The 21,021-nt window shown below is 36.4% G+C and overlaps 1 protein-coding gene across 3 annotated transcripts in view; it reads right to left on the reverse strand.

Annotated features, from left to right (window-relative positions):
• The window catches only part of TENM1 (teneurin transmembrane protein 1), an 801,721-nt gene that overhangs the window by 759,804 nt on the left and 20,896 nt on the right, over window positions 1-21,021 (reverse strand). For all 3 annotated transcript variants that reach the window (XM_078363019.1, XM_054251187.2, XM_054251185.2), the window contains exon 2: window positions 20,683-20,749. The gene's annotated coding sequence lies outside the window, so the exon portion shown is untranslated. The remainder of the gene's footprint in view (window positions 1-20,682; window positions 20,750-21,021) is intronic.

Here is a 21,021-nt window from a genome sequence, read left to right on the forward strand (position 1 = left end):
TGGCTCTATTAATAGCCACTATACTCCTGATTCAAAACAAAATTATTAAGCACTAATACAGAAATATGCATATGCAGATCTGAGACATTATTTTATTTATAAGATGTCTTCTCCATAGGAAGCCTAAATTTACTTTACTATGCTGCATGAAATAAAAAACTGGAAAAAGAAAAATTCAGATACCTGCATCTTAAATGCATCACAATGACAGGTAATGTTCCTTGATGTGGTAAGACTCTCATGGATACAGGTAAGGGGACGAGAAGCAGAGATGCTTTTAATGACAGTTGGAAGACAAAAGCTAAACTGCTTTCTGCTCAACTTCTGAAAGCCTGGTGGCATGGGGCCCACAGTTCAGGAAGAACGTTATGCTAACTTCTTAACCTTGCTTCAGTGGAGAACTCAGGTGGTGAAAATTACATGGACATTTCTTTTGGAAAACATTTTGTCTTCTCTCTGTTCACTATATAGTTTATCACTGCCATGACTAATAAATTAGTCACATTTTCAAGCCAGCATGGTTGGCCTGAATTACTTTCTAGGTGCTTTCAACAGCCGCAATTCTTGGCATTGAAGAGAAAATAATATTGGTAAAAAATAACTCAAATGATTTGGTGCTGATGACACTTTTGAATTTTTCATATGTGGTATATATTGAGCTAAAGCATGTTTTTAAAATGCATATGAATATATAATATAGTATTGCAAGCAGAATAATGAGCAGTACCTCATTTTTTATACCCTATTTGTGAGTAGACGCTAATTATATATACTGCTTTAAGTAAAAAAATGCATTGTCTCTTTTTATACTTGATAACTGTAAAACATCATGACCTTCTTAGAAAACAACATGTAAGTTCAAATGAAACAATTTTAAGAATACCTGTGTTCACACTAGAAAGTGATCGCTTACAAAATTTTACTATATAACCAAACATTATTATTACTAATAATAACTACTCTGTACATTGTGCTCCATTTTCTATAAAGTTTTTCTATATACACTATCATGACTTTTCACTACAAGTACCTTGGGCAATAAACTAGAAAATACAGTCCTGGAGAGGTTGTGACTTTCTCACCGTCATACTGCTAGTTAGTAATAAAGCCAGCAACTAACATTTAAGGACCCAGTTTCCTAGTCTAATAAACTTAAAGGGTAAATTGAGAGACTCAGGATGTTTATGCTAGACCATATTGAATACTGAGATACTCAAATTTTAAATTTAATCATACAAGGAGATTTTTGGAAAAACATGCTACCAAAAATATTTGGATGTGAAGGCTGGTATATTGTAATGTATCTGTGAAATGACTTATGAATAACTGAAGACAGATAAAGTTGCTTATTAGGTGGTATCTAAAAGGCTGGAACCATAAATTCCTTTTGCCTCATAATCAAATCCTTATAAGGAGTTTGGTTTATGGCTTCATATACAGTGTTGTTGTTATGTCATTGAATTTCACCTGCAAAAAAACAAACATTTCAGTAGACTCCTGAGAGGGACTTTACAATTAGATTATGAGAAGCAAATGTTTATTATTTTCAGGATATATTACCTGACACACTTTCCCATTGACAGGATGGAGCAGCTTTAGGTGACCAAGTAATCTCTTCCATATACTATGTAAAACCTGGATGCAGACGGTAAGGCTACAAAATGAAAAACTGACTAAATATTTGGCCTAAGTAGCCTGAATAATAGAAAGAACATAAAATCTGGATGAAAACTGGATGAACTAAAAAATCCCAAAGTCGATTTGAACAAGCAGTCAGCAGTGTCCTGAAATTTATTATCGTAACTGTCAGTTGTGCAATAGCCCATGTGAAATGATTTGGTGATTTCAGTCTCATTCCCAATGGGTAAATGTTCACATCATTACAATCATTGTGAAAACAGGAAGCTTGTTTGCACTCTCAGTAGAGAGATCAAGAAACTAATGGGGCATGAAGAACCTATTCACTGGAAGTGGTCCCTCTAGTTGAGTCTGAGGGCACATTTTAGGGACGACAACTTTTCTTTTCATAAACTCTTGAGTATAAATACTCTGACTTCATAAAAGACTCCAGCCTCCATGATTTGGGGGTTAAAAATGACCATGGGAAAAAGGGTCCACCAAACATAGAATGAGAGGGTAAAGCTTATATATGGTGGAACTAGTGAAGCTGGATAATTTGTTTTCTATATTATTTTTTTCCTCCATGTCACTTCCTTCTTGTTAATTCATAAACACGGCATAGAAAACTCTGGATTTGGTGTGAGAAGACCTAGGGGTTAGCCCATGTTTTTCAGTATCCTGTTTATCTAAATCTGGACAAGAAATCTCTCTATAAAGTAGACATGGTAAATTTTGCTGTGTGTGTGTGATAGGGCTGGTGTTCAGATCCAGTAAGGTAAGTAAAGTACATAGAAAAAGATTCAAGCAAACATTAAGTGACATGCTATGCACTGACTGAAGTGAGAAGCTGCCACTAACTGAATAGACTCAAGAGTGAGATCTCCAAACCCTGGCCATGTTTATTACAATTTTCCACCTTCCACACAAAGTAAGTAAAGAGGCCAGAATAAAGTAATCATGATTTTGTGTCAAGGGATATATTTGGAGATTGTTATATCCAGTGAAACCCATTTATACTGCCTTGTAGACATGCTTCTTTGTGTGTGTGTGTGTGTGTGTGTGTGTGTGTGTGTGTGTGTGATATTGTATCTCCACAGCAAGATACAAGGAACTCATAGCTGTGAGTAAACATATTTATCAGCCTCTATGTCTTTAGGGTTCTGAAGTCTTCCAGAATTGCACATTGTATGTTTTCAAGAGTAACCTAGGGTACTTGCCATTCTGCATTTATTTCAACCTTAGAGCTTAACACAGGTCCTGGTACATGGTTAGTGCATAGTAAACTTGCTGAATAAATGTAGAAATCACCCCTTTGCTCTGTGTTCCTCAGTCCTTGTAATACTTTCCACTTAGATTTGTTGTCCAAATCAAGATACTTGTATTGTCATTGCTTATATTTACTGTTTGCTGTGTGTGGCAAACACATCCTAGGGTGACCCTCAGTAAGTCCTGCCCTTGTGTAATACCTTCCCCACGAGTGTGGGCAGAACTTGCAACTTATTTTTAAGCAACAGACTATGGCAAAGACAAAAGAATTTTCCATTTGTATTAGAGCTTAATCAGAAATTATCTGGGGTGAGCCTGGCCTAATCAAGAGAGTCCTTTAAATGGGGGTTAAAGTCACTCCTGAAATTACAGATTTGAAGCAGCAGAGACCTTCTGTCTCAATTACCAGCTTTGAAGAAACAAGCTGCCATGAATTCTACACCTACAAAGAAATTAATTCTGCTAATAATCTGAGGGAGTTGGAAGTGGATACTTCCGTAGCTGACCTTCCAGATGAGAATAAGCCCAACTGACACCTTGACTGCAGCTTTGCAAGACTGAGCTGAAAAACCACTAAGTCATGCCCAGACTTTTGACTTTAAGAAATTGTGAGATAATAAATTGGTGTGATTGCAGGCCACTTAGTTTGTGATGCTTTGTTACACAGCCACAGAAAACCAACATCTCGTGTGTGTGTGTGTGTGTGTGTGCGTGCGTGTGTGCAGATCGTATTTTTTTATCCTAGAGGGTAAGCATTTTGAGGGAAGAAGCCACATCTTTTGCTTTCGCGTCTATCTCAGTGCCTAGTGCCCAGCCAGGTATACCACAGGAGTATTTGCAAGCTGAAATAAATTGTTTCTACTTTTGATCACTAGGCATTATACTGTAATTCCCGCTGAAGATGTTTTCTACTGAGAAAGTAAAATGCAGTATACTGACTTTTGTTTTGTCACATATTTGTCAGTAGAGTGGCAAAAAATAGACACATATGAAAAACAGCGGGAGTTGTATACCTACTTATCAATGCATGAAGCTGAAAAACGACCCCATTCCTTTTACAGATGGCAATAATATAGGACGAAAAAAAAATAACTCAGAAATCCAATTACAATGAACTGACTAACAAACTGGCTGTGGTGGCCACACATGGCTGGTATAAATCAGAGTAATTTTCTTCTTTCTGAATTTGCTGCACAATCTGGCTTTAGCTTTGCTTTTAAAGGAAATGAGATATTTACTTTATATTTGACCCTCAGCTATGTTTACGAGTCTTCATTTTATCTCAATACTAACTACCCTGAACCTACCCTAATCTGCTCATCTAAGATACAATTCTTTCAATAGCTAAGTTTCTATTCAAACCTTAACAATCTCCTTGCCAATCACAAGTCAGTTGCTTAAACTCAGAAACATATAAGAGAAATCTAAATTAAGGTCCCATAGGAAAAAGCCAAAAGCCCAGAAAGTAATTTCTTCATTCATGTTTTTTTTTGTTGTTGTTGTCGTTCTCATTCTCTTTTTATGCCTGGCTTAGTTTATTCATTGCTATAAAGGGAAACAGTAAGTATGGAAAATAACATAGAAATTCAAATTCTTTTACTGTTTTTTATTATAAAAATCTAGCTGTATATTCTAATTTCAGTTGCAAAATCTATCAAACTTCAAATTGCTTAATATTACTGGACAAGATAAAAGGACATGAAATGTTATCAGTGACTTCATGATATTAATGTTCACGTAGTACCTATCATTAAGATAAGATACTGAATGCCTCCCTCATTGGACTAGGTGTTGCTGTAAAATTTAAAGCTTGTGATTTAAGTTAAGCGAGGCCTTTATCTCCTTCTTAAAATGCAAACAGCATTGGGACACTATCCCACTGAGCCTTAAGAGTCATTTATGGTTCCAAATGACTAAGTTTGTCAGTTCCTTTCCTTAGAGCAGGCCTTATGTTTTTGAGGGAGAAGAAGAAGAGGATAAATGTGAAGTCCCTCGTTGCCTGAAGGGAACAGGAGACATCCACCACTGATACTTGAAAAGTGCACCAGAAAGAGAGGTCTCCCTCCAAGCTTGCTGAATAAGCTTCTTGTATTCAAGCCTGAATGCAATGTAGTCTCAGTTAACTGTGTTGCCAACTACTGCTATGAGTTAAGAGTTCAGTGTCAGATGCATATTCAGGGTTTTCCTCCCCTATTTCAATTAGTCATAAAATGACTTTAGATGATCTTACCATTCCTAATACACATGCAAGAGAAAAGAACAAAAAATTACCGTCTTAAATATATAGGACAGTTAAAGAAGCTGATTCTGAAAATTTTATGACAGGAGGAAAATAATTCCACAAATTCCTCTTACAGACCATCTCTCTCACGCTGTGGGCTTCTTCACATTTAGAAAATGCTCAAGGGTGTATACCCTCTAGGGAATAAAATGTACTTGGAAAGTCAGTGATAAGCTAAAACGCTTATTACCACTCCAGTCCCTTTTCCTGAAATGCTTTCCCTGAACATCCTGTAATTAACTATACTATATTATATAGTCCCTCAGATACACTATAGATTTCACATCTTTGTGCTTTTACTTTAATATATTTACTATGATGCACTTTCCTATCTTTTCTGACAACCAAATTCCTAGTCATTTTCTAAAATTGTTACCTTTCAGTAGTATATTCCCAGATATAAGCCATAAGATATAGTAACATGCTTTCTTGCCTGTGATTCCAAATCACTTCATATGTACCTCTATTACTGTTCTTATTAAATTATGTTGTAGGGATAATTTTGTTTGTTTATTTTTATATCTATTATATCCCAACTTCCTCACTGTGAAGCAGTGAGGGCAAAAATTATTTTCTATCAATCTTTACACACACCAGTTGCCCTCCAACTCACCACAGAGTTTATCACAGTTTTTCACATATAATGTGTGCTCAATTTATTTTGGCTGGATTGAATTGGAAAGTTGATATGAAAGGTCCAAAAAAAAAAAAATTTAACCAAAGTAACATCTTCCTTTCAAACAAGGACTTGCTTCACATAAATGACATCCCCAGATCTAAAGACCCAGAAAAAGTATTTTTTATTGTAATATTCAATTTATGTTATCTAGAGGAATAATTTCAGAGGAGGTGCTGTCTGAATGATTGTGTTCCCTGCCCCAACTTTAAATTCACATGGTAAAATCCTAACACTCAACGTGATAGTGTTAGGAGGTAGAGCCTTTAGGAAGTGACTAGGTCATGAGGGCAGAGTTCTCATAAATGGCATTTTTGCCCTTATAAAAGAGTCCCTAGAGAGACCCACACCTTTTGCAGCATGTGAGAATACAACGAGAAGCCACTGTCTATGAACCAGAAAGCTGGCTCTTTATGAACCAGGAAGGCAGCCCTCACTAGACACTGAATGTGCCAGTGCCTTGGCCTTGGAATTCCCAGCCACCAGAATTGTGAGAAATAAAATTCTATTGTTTATAAGCCACATAGTTTATGTTCTATTTGTTACAGCAATCCAAACAAACAAAGACAGGAAGCGTCAATATAACATAAAAAGAGGTTATCTTTTTTCATACTTCAAGTTCTTTCAACCCAGGTGACAAATGATTATAATCTAATCTAAATCAATTGATAATTTTACATACTTCAGAATATAACAGATTCCATGAAGAAAGTAGAAGTATAAGGCATAGCTCCTGTATTCAAGATTCTTGCAATCTAGTTGGAGAGACAATTTTAGTGCACAAGAAAATACTTAGATCACTAGATAAAAATAATTAGACAAGCATAATTATGCATCATAAACATGCTACATACTGCATTCTGACTATAAAAATGCTGTAGGGACTTTTAAAAATAGAAAATCAAGTTGAAATCATGAACCTTGGAATGTTTCATGGGCCTTAAAGAATAGAAAGAACTTAATACTGCCAAGAACATGGAAAGAGAGGTGGCCTAAGACTTTAAAACATCTCAAAGAATTCTAGAGCATGCAAGGGAACAGAGATTATTCAAACTCAACCCCTCATTTTAAATGAGAAGAAACAAACCCAGATAGAGCAATTGACTCTCCAAGGTCCCACGGTAAATGTGGGTGAATGTGGGCAGTCCTGCATTGTTCCTATCACCTCACGTTGTCTCCCACAGCCTTGCTTAAATTACATAGAAGCTGTTGTTTATTTTCCATCTATGTGGGGGAAGAAGAGCTCAGATGCATAATTTCTCACTAGGAAAAACGTCCTGTTAAAATATTGTCTAGACCAATTTTTTTAAAAAGGAACTGGAAATGTTGGCGGTGTAACCATAAAACCTTGAGTAAATCTACTGAATTTGAAAAACAGCAGAAAATGACTTCTGAGAGAGGGAGGCGTGAAACTAGAATAACATATCTATTATAGACTTTGTGTTATAAAGATGTGAGTTACGTCATCATATTCACAGGGAATAGGATTTCCCCTGAAATATAGTTAAGCTTATTTTATGAATGAATTACACTCTTTTTAAAAATTGGCTAATGATTTAAAAAAATGGCACTGCCAAGCAAAGACTACACTAATATTGGCTATCTTGAAAAAAAAAGTTTCTTCCTTTTTACATGCTAATCCTTGACATGCAGAACCAATTTTAATTTATGTTCTGGCAGCATCTCAGCTGCAAGAAACTTTTGGTGCCAACATCTGGCTTGATAAACCACATAGTTGTAAGCAAGCTTATAAATTAAATTATTTAAGTATCCCCATTTAATTTTTGATGTCTCTAAGGACAGGATGACAGACTGAAATATGTCAAACCCAAAGAAACCAGCCTAAGCTCGTCTCAATCACGACACTTAAAGTAATTCAATAATATTCCACATTTTATGAAAACACATTTCACCCTATCAATATAATTTGTGATGCCCAAGTAGAATCATGTCATGCTATCCCACAAGAAACATAATTTAGCATGAACATAAATTTTGCTTAAAGATTCAATTATTGCCTTAAATATATGACCATGTGGAAAAATCTCAGCATGTTAGGTGCAATCCCCCCAGTTTAATATATTAAAGTGAACAAGGCAAGTCATCAGATTTTTGTTCTCCTCTTTTAGGACAGCATGGTTGTCACTATCATTGGTGTTTATTCATTAATTCATTCAACATATATTCATTAAATACTTACTAGTGCTAAGTATAGTATTAGGTCCTGGGAATCCATCAGTGTTAAAGCCTATATAGTCTCCATTGCCATGGAGCTTATTGTCTCACCCTCACTAGATAAAATATCCTGATTGTCCTTTTAAAGTATTGGAACTCATTAATTCTGGGTCAATTTCAGTTCCTTTACCTCTAGTAGCTCAAGAAAGGCAGGTATATAACACTGAACCTGATGAAAAAAATATATATATACATACCTGATAAGAATATAGACGTACATCTGGCTAACAAAGAGATGATACACACAAGCAAGAAAGATAAACTCAGAACAATTGGGTTCCAAAAGTGCTCATTGTTGCTAGAGGCAGGAGATAAGCTGCACCTCAATCACAAAACCAGAATACCCTGAGTCCCTGCTACGGACAAGGACACATACTAAGCTTTAGAGGGCGATTAATGAGCAAGATGTTAAACTGCTAATTAGAGATAAGCTCATGGCAGTGGTACAGAAAATAAAGGATGGAAATAAAGGACATTATGAAACAATCAAGGAATCAAATGACTGGTTAGATGTGGAGAGCCAAGTACAAGAAGAAAGAAAAGAAAGCCCCAAGGTTTTAAGCCTGGATAGCTGGAAGAATGATAGTATCATCAACAGAAACTGGGAATTTGGACAGTGGAACCATTCTCAGAAACATGATGTGCTCACCCTTAGAAACACGATGAGTTTCAGCTATCAGCAGAATATCCAAGTGTACATGTGTGGCAAGAGGCTGAAGACATGGGATCATAGTGTAAAAAATATTTAAAAACTCATTTATATGAGAAATAGCAGTTAGGGTTATAAAGGTTGTTGAAATCCTCAAGGATAAAAAGGTAGAGGGTGAAAAACAAATAGTGGATCTCAAGTACATTGACAGTTTGAGTATAGGAAATATAAAATGAACCAGGAAGTAACGTTCATGTTCTTTACTCAAGGAGGCTTCATGGAAATTAAACAGCAGTGATAGCAGACGAAGAGAAGACAAACTGGTTAATTTCAGAATGGTGATATGGGTAAGCAAAGGATTAGGGTATCCCAGAAAATGGAGTTAAATTGATTCACTATATTATGGCCCTTTCTACTGCAAAATATACCTACCATACTCATACTTTAGTGGGGTCATATTAGAATTCTTTAGTTGAGGTATTCCACAATACAAACATTCTTTGTGCGAGAGTCTAAAATTCACCTGCCATATCTAAAGGCCCAATCCAAGATTCAGATACCTCAATTTAAGAAATCCTAAATGTGGGTATTCTAAAAAGAGAAAATAGATCAGAATTAAGGAAACCAGAATTATCCTGTTAACAGAATTACCAGCAAATGACGACTCAAGGGAATAGCAGCTGAATTCACTGAATACTGGCCTTAGCACGTCTTACTGTGTAACATTACTCAAATTACTTTAACAGCTCTTGGCCTCAGTGTTCTAAATTTGCAAATTGGAGATGATAACTGTACAACCTTCATAAAGTTACTGTGGAAATTAAATAACACTTTAAAATTAATAGCATAGGACTTGGCACACAGTAATTGCTCATAACTTGCTAGATCATACACATGCACACACACACAAGTCAATGGGAAACACGCAAAGAAGTCTACATAAGGAAGAAAGTGGCTTGAAAGCTGGTCTACAACAACTATGTCAGTCACATAAGATTATCTATGCCCTCAAGTGATAAGCGGAAAGAGCAAGGTTAGCACTTTTTGCTAAAGACCTACTAAGTTTATGAGACAAAAAAACAAACTCAAGAATGAGGTGAGAAAATACACAATGAAGAAAGCATATTCACCCTTTCAGGAATGAGGCAAAAGAGAAGATTCTCATGTGGTTTGACAAACTAAAAATTTAATATGAGAAAGTATTACTTTAAAAATATTCTATATGCAGTCCTCTTTATAATTTTAGTCTTATCCAAAAAGTTTATTATTAAATAAGTGATATTATGACACTGGAAGTAACCATCAATGCATGCCATGTGGATAACAAATTATTCGAGGACACTTATTTCTATGATAAAATGACAAGTCACAGAGATTAAAGCAAAATGATAAAACAATCTACTTTGATTTTTATAAGAAATTTGACATGAATTCCGTGACATTCTCAAAAGCAACGAGAATAAAGGGCTTACACTAGAGTTCAGTAATCTCATTATACCAGAGGACCCCAAAAAGTCTGGAACAGTACTAAGGAGGGCCAAGTAGTGGAAAAAGAAAACAGGAAAAGATGTGTAGAGAAAAAATAAGGGGAGGGGACAAAAGGGGTAGAATGAGGAAAAAAGCAGTACCATAACAAATATGTCCAGTTACTACTGTGAAGGGCTTAGCACAGTGCCTGGAGCAGAGTTAAATGCTGTATATATTTGCTAAATAAGGAACTCAGTATTCATGGAGCTAACAACGTGACTTGCTTACCCTTTCTGTAGACATTTGCATGTTTGAAAGCAGAAGCTTAGGGCAAATTATTTCTCAAGGTCCTCTGCAGCTTGGTTATTTCATAGTTCTGTTTTCCCTCATTTTAAGAGATTTTACTAGAGGAAAAACACTGATGGTATTGTCAACACATCAGAATTCTGTTTTCTACATCATCACGTTCCATTTTACCTAAATGTATAATAAAACTATATTTTTCTAACAGCCAGCACTCATTTGGTAGATTTTTTAGAATTTGTGGGTATTATGTATTTCATTTGATACTAAACACATTAACAACTTGTATTATTCTTTAAAAAGCCCATTCATTTGTAAGATAGCCCTGTTAGTAAGCTCTACTGTAAATCATTTGGTACACAGAACTCTGTGTTCCAATCAGTAATGAAGTAGGCATTTTTCTTCAAATGTTAGCAGGATGTTCAACTCCCAGGATAATGATTAAGGGAAGATCTCCTTTTTTATTCTGCAGACAAAGCAGTTACCATACTTACAGTTTAGGCTCTCAGGGACCAAAGTCTTAATGGAGGCCAAGATTTCCTCAGACTTTATGGAGATAACCTTTTAAGAAGTTTTCATTCTATGGTCCCTCTCTGTGGCAATTCTGATTTCTTTTTCCTGGGGTCAGAATATTTTTATCAGGCTTCCCACTCCTTTGCTATTCTTTAATAGTACTGTGATTTCCACATTTCTCTTTCTAATGAGTATTTCATCTGTCTGAAGGAATATCCATTGTGTGTTTACCAAATGACAAAATGACTTACAAAAATGTTCTTAACTGAAAATCAGCCTTTCTCAGAATTACTAAAGGATCTTCTTAAAGCTCCTCCCTCTGCCTTTTCAAACTACTATTCAGCAATAAGATGAATAGTAATTTCATGTGTTTTTTATGATTAAAACTATAAACTTGGTACAAACTGGTACTCAGCTGGCACTCATGTTTTACAGCAGGTAGATGTAAGCTTGGATCAGGCATGGACAAAAGTGAATCTTTCATTCTGTATTCATACACCATATACAAAATAGTAAAGCATTAATCAGGGTGTTTTTGAACACAGAGTGTAAAATTAAACAAAATTATAAAAGGCATTGAAAACTTGTATTATTGATATTAAGTTATTGAAGGTTTACATCATACACCTAAAGGTTTACGTATTATACCCAGTGGTCTATTAAACACAGTGACATTCAGCCATGTCACTTGAAGTGTGCCTTTTAAAATTAAAGTTCATGTGCAGTAGTACAGATGAGTCTGGGACAAAATAAATAGGTGATGCATTCACAGAAAACGGTTATTTAAAGTCATATGAGTTGAACAGTTTCATCTGACATTTGTCAGACATCTAATGAAAACAGGACAATATTTGAAGGTCACTAATTCAACATCTGTACTATAGAAAAGACCCTTGCTGCTTCAGATAGGGCGCCACAAGGCACGGGGTTACATTGCCCCTTTGTATATATTTCAGACTTTTTGTCATTGTTTTTTATTTTTCTTTGCCTTAAAAAAAATATATATATATATAGTGATTCTCATTATAGTTTGGAACTATGTAAGGCTGAAGAAATAGTGATTTCAAATTTATTAAGGTGAAATCAAGGTCTATGAAAAAGCTGGACTTTGCTTCAGCCAAAAGACACATTTCTGCACTCAGTTGTCAGGTTAGCAATATCATGGGGCTGAAATAACACTCTTAAGGAATAACTTCTTCTCGGTGAGATTTCCTAGAAACTACAAGAGCCATTTCTACTAACTCTGATCCCGTTTCCTAAGTGTCTGATGTTGGACTTTTTATTGATATACATGGATGCATTTCAGATCATGGCTTATCTATAAGCACATCGCAAAACCCCAAAGTTTTTCTTTCAGTTTTGTAGTTGTTTTTCTTGCATATTTTTTTCCTGGTGTAAAAGAATAAGTACTAAGGAATGCATCTTATTTTCCTTGAAAGATCAGCCAGCGCTAAATGTTACAAGAAACTGGAATTGAATCTATAAGTTAAGGTTCTTTATGAACTTTGCAGATGGAAGTGTATGAGTGACTGTCCTATCCACAAATTACAAGTACGTAATCAGTCTCTAAGATGAGCAGCCTTCAAAGGAAAATGAATGATACAGTTAAATGTATCTTTTCAAGGAAGTTTGGCAGTGAATGACTATAATTGACCATCTTATCATATTTTTGCTCTTCATATTAAGATGATTCTACAGCTTTGTGGAATTGCAAGCTGACAAGTAAATTGAGAATTTTAATATGCTAGTGTGTGTGTATGTGTGTGTATGTATATATATATATATGGATATACTATGTGACAAAAATGAGTGATTTACCAGTAAAACTGCCTCCTTGCAATAAAATCAAGTCTATCAATTTAACCCTTTTTGTTTAGTATTCACTTTTACTGCTCCTTGACATTCTCTGTATTAGTCCTCATCTCACCATTGCATGTAGGTACTTGATCTTGTTCTAAGATCTTTGCCTACAACCTTAGAGATTAGATTCAGTGAAATATCTGACCATTACTGAAATAAGCTAAAAAAAGAGAAAAGAAAAAGAAGAAAAAGGTCAATCTATATGGTATTCTCCTATTCTCCTCTACTTATCCACATGGATATTCTGCCACACTTTGGATTTCCTTTTTGGCAAGGAAGTAAGGTAGAGAAAGTTAGGTCACACTGGTGTTCAAGTGGAATTTTAAAATGAACATGTTTTGGATTCACTGATCTAGAATGTAAAAAAGGATGATTGTCTGCTATGAGCAAATTTAACACTCAAAAATCCTTATAGGATTGACAGCAAATATGCACATGATAACTCAATCTAGCCTGGCATGGTGGCTCATATATTTAGTCCCAGCTAGTCAGGAGGCTGAAGCAGGAGGATTGCTTGAGCCCAGGAGTTCAAGGCTGCAGTGAGCAACGATTGTGCCATTCACTTCAGCCTGAGTAATAGCATGAGACCCCATCTCTAAAAATAAAAAATAAAAATTAGCTACATTTGGACCTATATTTTGCCTACTCCAACTTTGCACAAAGCAGAGTTAATGTCCAACCTGAAATATGGATGTGATTTTATTTTAATTTATAAACAAATAAACAAAAACGAATGTCTAAAGTATTTTTTTAGGTACTCTCACTTAGAGGTTCTGCAGGTTCACCAAACTCAACAGGTATAAAATGGAATCCATTATTCTACCTCCTCCCAGAAGTGTACTTTAACTTCCTGAGTGTGAATGGCACCAAGGCATATAAATAGGGGTGGACTGGGAGCAGGAGAAGGTAGTAGTACAAAAGCATAGAGTCAAGCTGTCCAGAAGAAAGCCTAGGACCTGATCATAAATCATGTTTAAAGATTTTTAACGGCCAGGTGCTAATCCCAGTGCTTTGGGAGGCTGAGGCAGGAGGATAGCTTGGGGCCAGAAGTTCAAGACCAGGCTGGACAACCAAGTGAGACCCCATCTCCACAAAAAAATAATAAAGACTTTTAGCTGCCCTCTCTTGCTAGGGTTATAAACATTTTCATTTTCAAATCAGCCTAAACTTGCTTTTAGTAATGCTGAATAGTATCACTATCTGTCTAGCCTTTCAAGCCAGAAACCGTTCCCTTATTCCCATATCAAATAAGCAACCCATGTCTGTCAGTTCTACATAGCATATCTCAAATCTCATGATTCTCAAAGTGTAGTGCCTGGACCAGTGGCATCAGCATCCCCTGGGAACTTGTTAGAGATGTAAATTCTTGGGCTCCACCTTAGACCAACTGAAACAGAAACTCAAGTGTAGGATCCAGCATTTTTTTCTCAACAAGCCTTCCAAGTAATTCTGATGCACACTCAAGTTTGAGAATTACTGTTGAATTCTGTCTCTTTGTTGCTATTACCATTGCTAATTGCCATCTACCCCCATCGTCTCTTATCTAGCTTTTAGCAAAAGTCTCCTAACTAGTTTCCTGGTCGTCATATTTGACCCCTCCAATCCATCCTCCATGCTACCACCTGGGTGAGCCTTCTGTATCACGTATGTGATTACTGAAGTGCTTCCCTAGTTCCTCCTTCCCTAGAGCAGTGACTATTTTTATTTACTTATTTTTTTAGATGGAGTCTCACTCTATCTCCCAGGCTGGAGTGCAGTGGCACAACTTTGGTTCACTCCCAGATTTCTCCTGCCTCAGCCTCCCAAGTAGCTGGGACTACAGGTGCGCGCCACCATGCCTGGCAATTTTTTTTGCACTAGAGTTGGGGTTTCATCATGTTAGCCAGGCTGGTTTTCAACCCCTGACTTCAAGTGATCCACCCAACTTGGCCTCCCAAAATGCTAGGATTACAAGTGTGAGCCACTGTGCCTGGCTGAGCAGTGACTTAAACCATGTTCCACCAGGTGTGGTGGCTCATGGCCTGGAATCCCAGCACTTTGGGAGGCCAAAGCAGGAGGATCACTTGAGAGTTGAGACCAATGTGGGCAACGTAGTGAGACCCTGTCTCTACTCTCTCTCTCTATATATATATATAAAATTAAAAAAGTAAACAGTGTTTCTAGGCGGCCGCGTTTCAGAGGCTGCCTTTAAGCAAGAAAGAGGTTCGGCGAGTAATAAACCAAACTTTAAATTTCACAAGCAACATTAGAAAACCGCTGGCCTACAGGAAGAAAAGAGATGTTCCTTAGTAGAGTACAGGCTGGGGAAATCCCTCTGTATCTGTCTCCAGCATACTTCTCTAGCCTTATCCTTTCTCATGCCTACATCTCACATGAGCCTCTACCTGTAAAGACTTATTTCACTTTCTCTAAGAGACTAGGGTATTTGATATTTCTGTGCCACTTACTCTTTTGCCTAGAACATTTTCTCATCCCTACAATTTATTCATCTGACAATACCAAAATTACCATTCCCTATTCCCCAGCAGTCCACACTTACGTGCCTGGCCCTAGTATTACCAGCATTACTTCCTCCATGAAGCCTTTCCATATAATCTGGTTCTCATCCCTCTACCAGATGAAATTCTTTGGCCATCCTTTGTGCCCTTACTGTAGCAATAATAATGGCAGAAGTAATAGGTAATATCTATTGAGCATACACTTTGTTATATGCCAGGCATTGTGCAAGGTGTTTTATGCATTATTTGCATGCCATTTTAAATGTCACAACTCTATGAGGTATAATTATTATTCTCATTTTAGAGGTTAGGAGATTGAGATTTAGAGAGATTATTCTTAACCTACTTGCCCGAGCTGTACAGCCAATATGTGGTTGAATTGGATCGTCTCATGTTTTTAAACCCCAAAGCATATGCACTTACCCTCTACTACAGAATTAAAGAGGGAACACTCAAGCTACAGCATTTTTAAAAAGGAAAAAAAGGAGAAGAGAGGAGAGAAACCATTCTGGGTTGCAAACAAATGTAACTGAGGACTGATCTTGAACAGTAGACCACTAGCTTGAAACTTCAATTTCACACTATACTTAATACCTACCCAACATTTAGATTGTCATGAAATCCATGCCAGGGTAAACCTATTAGGATATTAGTGTCTATGTCATTCTTCCTGCTGCAGGTGTTCCATGAAAGAAAAAACTATTTTTTTATTTCTTGCTTATCGACAAACCTTATCCTAGGCATCAATGTGGAGGGATACAGGACAAGGGGATAGAAGGAGGGAGCACAAGTGGTCCATAGGAGAGGGAAGGAGGACTAAATTCTCTCTGAAATTGTGAGTGGGAGTGATAGAACTGCCAGGTTTTCTAGGGAACTCACAAATTGCTTTAGTTCTGTTGGAGGGGATTGATATGGATATCTAGAAAAAAAAGGTCATTAGTTGGCTGGGTGCAGTGGCTCACACCTGCAATCCCAGCACTTTGGGATGCCGAGGCGGGTGGATCACCTGAGGTCAAAAGTTTGAGACCAGCCTGGTCAACATGGTGAAACCTCTTTTCTATTAAAAATACAAAAATAAGCTGGGCGTGGTGGTGTGTGCCTGTAATCCCAGCTACTAGTGGGGCTGAGGCTGGAGGATCGCTTGAACCTGGGAGGTGGAGGTTGCAGTGAGCTGAGATCGTGCCACTGCACTCCAACCTGGGCAATGGAGCAAGACTCTATCTCAAAAAAAAGAAAAAAAGAAAAAGTGGTCAATAGATAAATAACCCTGTGCACCAATTTCAGTATGAGGAATGCCTTTCAGCAATCATGGCTAACTGACAACTAGAGATTTCTCTTCAAATTTTCCATACCGAGTAAACCTCAGTTTACTAGTTTGCTCTTGCTGTTGTAATAAATTACGACAAACTTGACAGCATAAAACAACAGACTTATCTTAGATATCTGGAGGTCAAAAGTCTGAAGTGGGTCTTGATAGGTTAAAATGGAGGTATCAGCACGGCTGAATTCCTTCCTGGAGGTTCTAGGGAAGAATCAGTGTTCTTGCCTTTCCCACCTTCTAGAGGCCATCCACCTTCCTTGGCTCATGGCCCCTTCCTCTATTTTCAAAGCCAGTAATATCAGGCCAAGTTCTTCTCATGTGGCCATCTCTCTGCTTTTCTCTCTTCTCCCTCCTTCTTCCACTTTTAAAGACACTTGTAATTACATTGGGCCCACCGAGATAACCAGGACAATCTCCCTGTTTTAAGATCAGCCAATTAGTAACCTTAATTCCACCTGCAATCTTAATTTCTTTGTCATGTGACATGCCATCTTCACAGGTTTCAGAGATTAGGACACAAACATCTTTGTGAGGGGGGATTCTGCCCACCATAACCAATGATTTCCATAAATTTAAGTGGATAACTATTTTAGATTACACATATTATTGCCCTAGTCAGGTTTTGATATATGAATCTTTTAAACTTATTTTAAAAATGCCATAAGTAAATTAATACGAACTCCATACCTACAACACTTGATTATTTTATGGTTTTCTCTCTTCTGCTCCTTCTTCCACTTTTAAAGATGCTTGTAATTACATTAGGCCCACTGAGATAACCAGGATCATCTCCCTATTAGATTAGGTCATAAATATCTTTGGTGGGGAGCCATTCTGCCCACCATAACCAATGATTTCTGTAGATTTGAGTGGAAAGCTATTTTAGATTTCACATATCATTGCCCTACTCTGTAGGTTTTGATATATGAATCTTTTAAACATAAAAAAATGCCATGAGCAAGTAAATTCATACAAACTCCATACCTACACACTTGATTATTTTATTTCTGTGTATAGCTCAGTCCCCAACTCTCTACAATGAGGTTATGAGTGAGGACTACGTTTCATATTAGTTTTTGTTTCCCCAGCACCTAGCACCATGCCTGGCACACTGTAGAGACTTATAAATGTTTGTCTCAGTAATAAATACAAAGTGCTTCTTCTGGAAAAGAACGTTTGTAGAGTTGTTTTTGTAACTTAGTTCAGAGCTGTACATATCTTGAAAAATGAATCTAGTGCTAAAAAAAGAGGGGGAAAAAGCTGAACATACACTATTTAAAAATCAATTTAAAATAGATGTCAGAGGCATTTTTTATTATTTCAAAATTGGATCATTCATCAGTGGAATACAGAGCAAAAGAAAGGGAACTGCTCCCCTTAAACCATATGAATTCTTTCTTATATTTCATTTCAAATCAATAAGGTGAAAGTCTCTTCTAAAATATTATGATTCATGAACTTCATTTACTGCTCATTCTTTTGGTTTCATCAGAATAGTCATCTTAATATAGTACTAGAATTGTTGATATTTTATTGCATTGCCACATCTCATTATTATGTATTAAATGCTATTATTTATGGTCACTACTTAATCTGATGTGAGACAGAAAAATTATTGAAGGCTCGGCACCTCAGGAATAGGCATTTTATAGGGACAAAGAACTGAATAGGAAGAGTCAATGGTCCTTCAGCTGCCCCTCAGATCATTAACTCCAAGCGGTTATTTGCTCTCAGGCACTGTCCTGTGCCCAAGTTGTTACTGCTGCGATATGTAGATGAAGGAGAATATATTTTAAATGCTTTAATATGAACTCAATGCTCATGAAGGGTGCCAGATTGAAAGCACTGGAGTCTGAAGTCATCAGGTTACGCACTTGGATGGTTTCAAGGTACAGAGAGATGCTTGACCTTGAATGACCATCATGCAGGAGGGTGAAAACATAGTTTGCTGAACTCCAAGAGGCTGACAGAGGAGCAGCACAGCAGCATCCCAAAGTTAAGTATTTTTATCAAGGAGGACGACTCGAGACTACCAGCTAAACTTTAGCTTGAAACTATTATAATGCCAGTACTGGCACACGTGGAGTGAGTGAGTGATAGTGGTGTTAGAATACAAAACTGGTTTACATTAAGGAAAAATAAATATACTATGACCAACTCACTAAATCACTTAACAAGGAGCAATCTTTTAAACTGGTGTATGTCTTCCAATTGAATCACCGGTCTTGATTCCATATTGCGTATCTGAGAACAGCCAAGAGTCTTCTAAAAATCGTAGAATGTTTGAACAGAAAGACAGTTGGAGTTATCCAGCCCAAAGCTTTTATAACAGACATGAGAAAACCAATGCTCAGAGTGGAGAAGTGACCTGAGGAAAAACATATTACTAATATAAGACTGAGAGTAGAGCCCAGGTTTTCTGATTGACAGGCAAGGGCTTTTCTACTATGTCATGTTGTCTCTCTAAAAGAGGGAAACTAGTTGCTCTCTGAACCTTTTAAATATTTAGGGCCAATTATTTTTATAAGTGTGCATTCTTTGGGCATGTCAGGCATTTTCCTCTCCGTTCCAATCCATTCATTTACATTAGCTTAGTAAGACTAACATTTTCCACACATTTAAACTTTCTTAGTGTCAAAAATACCTTGCAATTAGTATTGCACAACTGGTAGACTCACAATTACCAAATAAAAAAATTATTTTCACAAATGACATTATATTGAAAAATCTCGACTTGCTTTTTAAGTAAGTTTTTCTTTTACTGTCATTTTATTTTCTGATCTTACATTTTTTTCCTATAGTGATCTGAACTTTTTGGCAATAGGATTCCCTTAAAGGCAGTACCTCTGAAAGAAAGGTAAATAGAACTACCTGTATAGGCAAACCTGATGAGTCCATTTTAAATTTCTGATACAGACTAATATCCATTAATTGGAGCCCAATTAATAACATGCTTAATGAGATATTTGTTTTATATTTTTAGAAGGGCAATGCAAATTCTGAAAGTTTGTGCATTTCTCTTTTACATACTCTTAAAAAAGTACAAGTGATGCCAAAGACTTACCACAAATTCAGATCATCCTTTTGACTTTTTTACAGCTTGGAATGAGAATTCACATTTGAGAAATGATGCATAGCACTGCAAGATATAGGTAGCATAGGGGGAAAAATCAATGCTTTCTATGCCTTAGTTACTAAGGAGTGAATATTGACTGATATTTTAATAAAAATTAAAACCAATGAGGGAGGTCCTTCATCTTGCCACATTTTCTCACGTAGTCCACATAACAGTAGACTGACTATAGAGAAGCAAACACTCTCAGTGCTCCACTTGAATTATATCTACGTTGGCACATTCTCCAGGAAACAAGGCACAATACCTTTTGCCCAGAAGATGCTTAAATACCTGTTTATTGGGCATAGAGATGGATAGATAGATAGATGAAGAGAAGGTAGAATGAAAGGGTAAATGAACGTAACATCTGTATAAATAGAAATATTTTACATGAGACTTTCCTGAAGAATCAAAACATTCATTTCAGGAGGCAAATATTTATGTCAGTAAAATTTTCTGAATGGAAATATCTGTTCCATTGATATGGAGAAATATTTATTTGTAGTCTAGAAGAACTACTAAATAGTTTTACAAACATGTTCTCTAGCTACTGCTGTTCCTACACACACTGCAGATGTTCCCATTAGTCAAGAAGTCTCCTGATTTTAGTAGCTGTATGTGGAAAAGGTCACAGAATTATTCAGACATGTAACACAGCCTGCATATTTGTTTTTACAAACACTAAAAATTATGAGGTACAGATACAAGCTTATCTATAAAATGGACAAGAAGACTTACAAAATTTTAAAACAATGCATTTCATTTACATGACACACAATAAACATAACTGACTATATCACCAAAACATTCCATTCTTTTCACATTATGTAGCTATGTGTTCAATTCTCAAAGTAAAATTTAGTATAAAATGTACATACCTTGATAGATCCAGAAGTTCTGTCAATCAAAAAGGAGACAGCGGAATAAAGATCACCCTTGTAACTCCTGTAAACAAATTAGGCCAAATTATCCTTCAAACATATGTGCATGCAAATACAAAGCAGTCCTTATATGAACAAATGGAAGAGATACATATGGGGTAGGGTTGGAAGCAGAGATAAGGGTTGTGAATATGAGAATATTCATTGTGCAATTCACAGGAGATAAAGGGCTCAGTTTTTTAAAAGGTCTGCTTGAAATTTCAACTAATTATATTAATAATGCTGCTAATAAAGAATTTCTTAATTATAGAAAAGTATACTTGGAGGAGTATGAAA

This window comes from Callithrix jacchus, chromosome X (genome assembly GCF_049354715.1).
Source record: "Callithrix jacchus isolate 240 chromosome X, calJac240_pri, whole genome shotgun sequence".
Taxonomy (NCBI): Eukaryota; Metazoa; Chordata; class Mammalia; order Primates; family Cebidae; genus Callithrix; species Callithrix jacchus.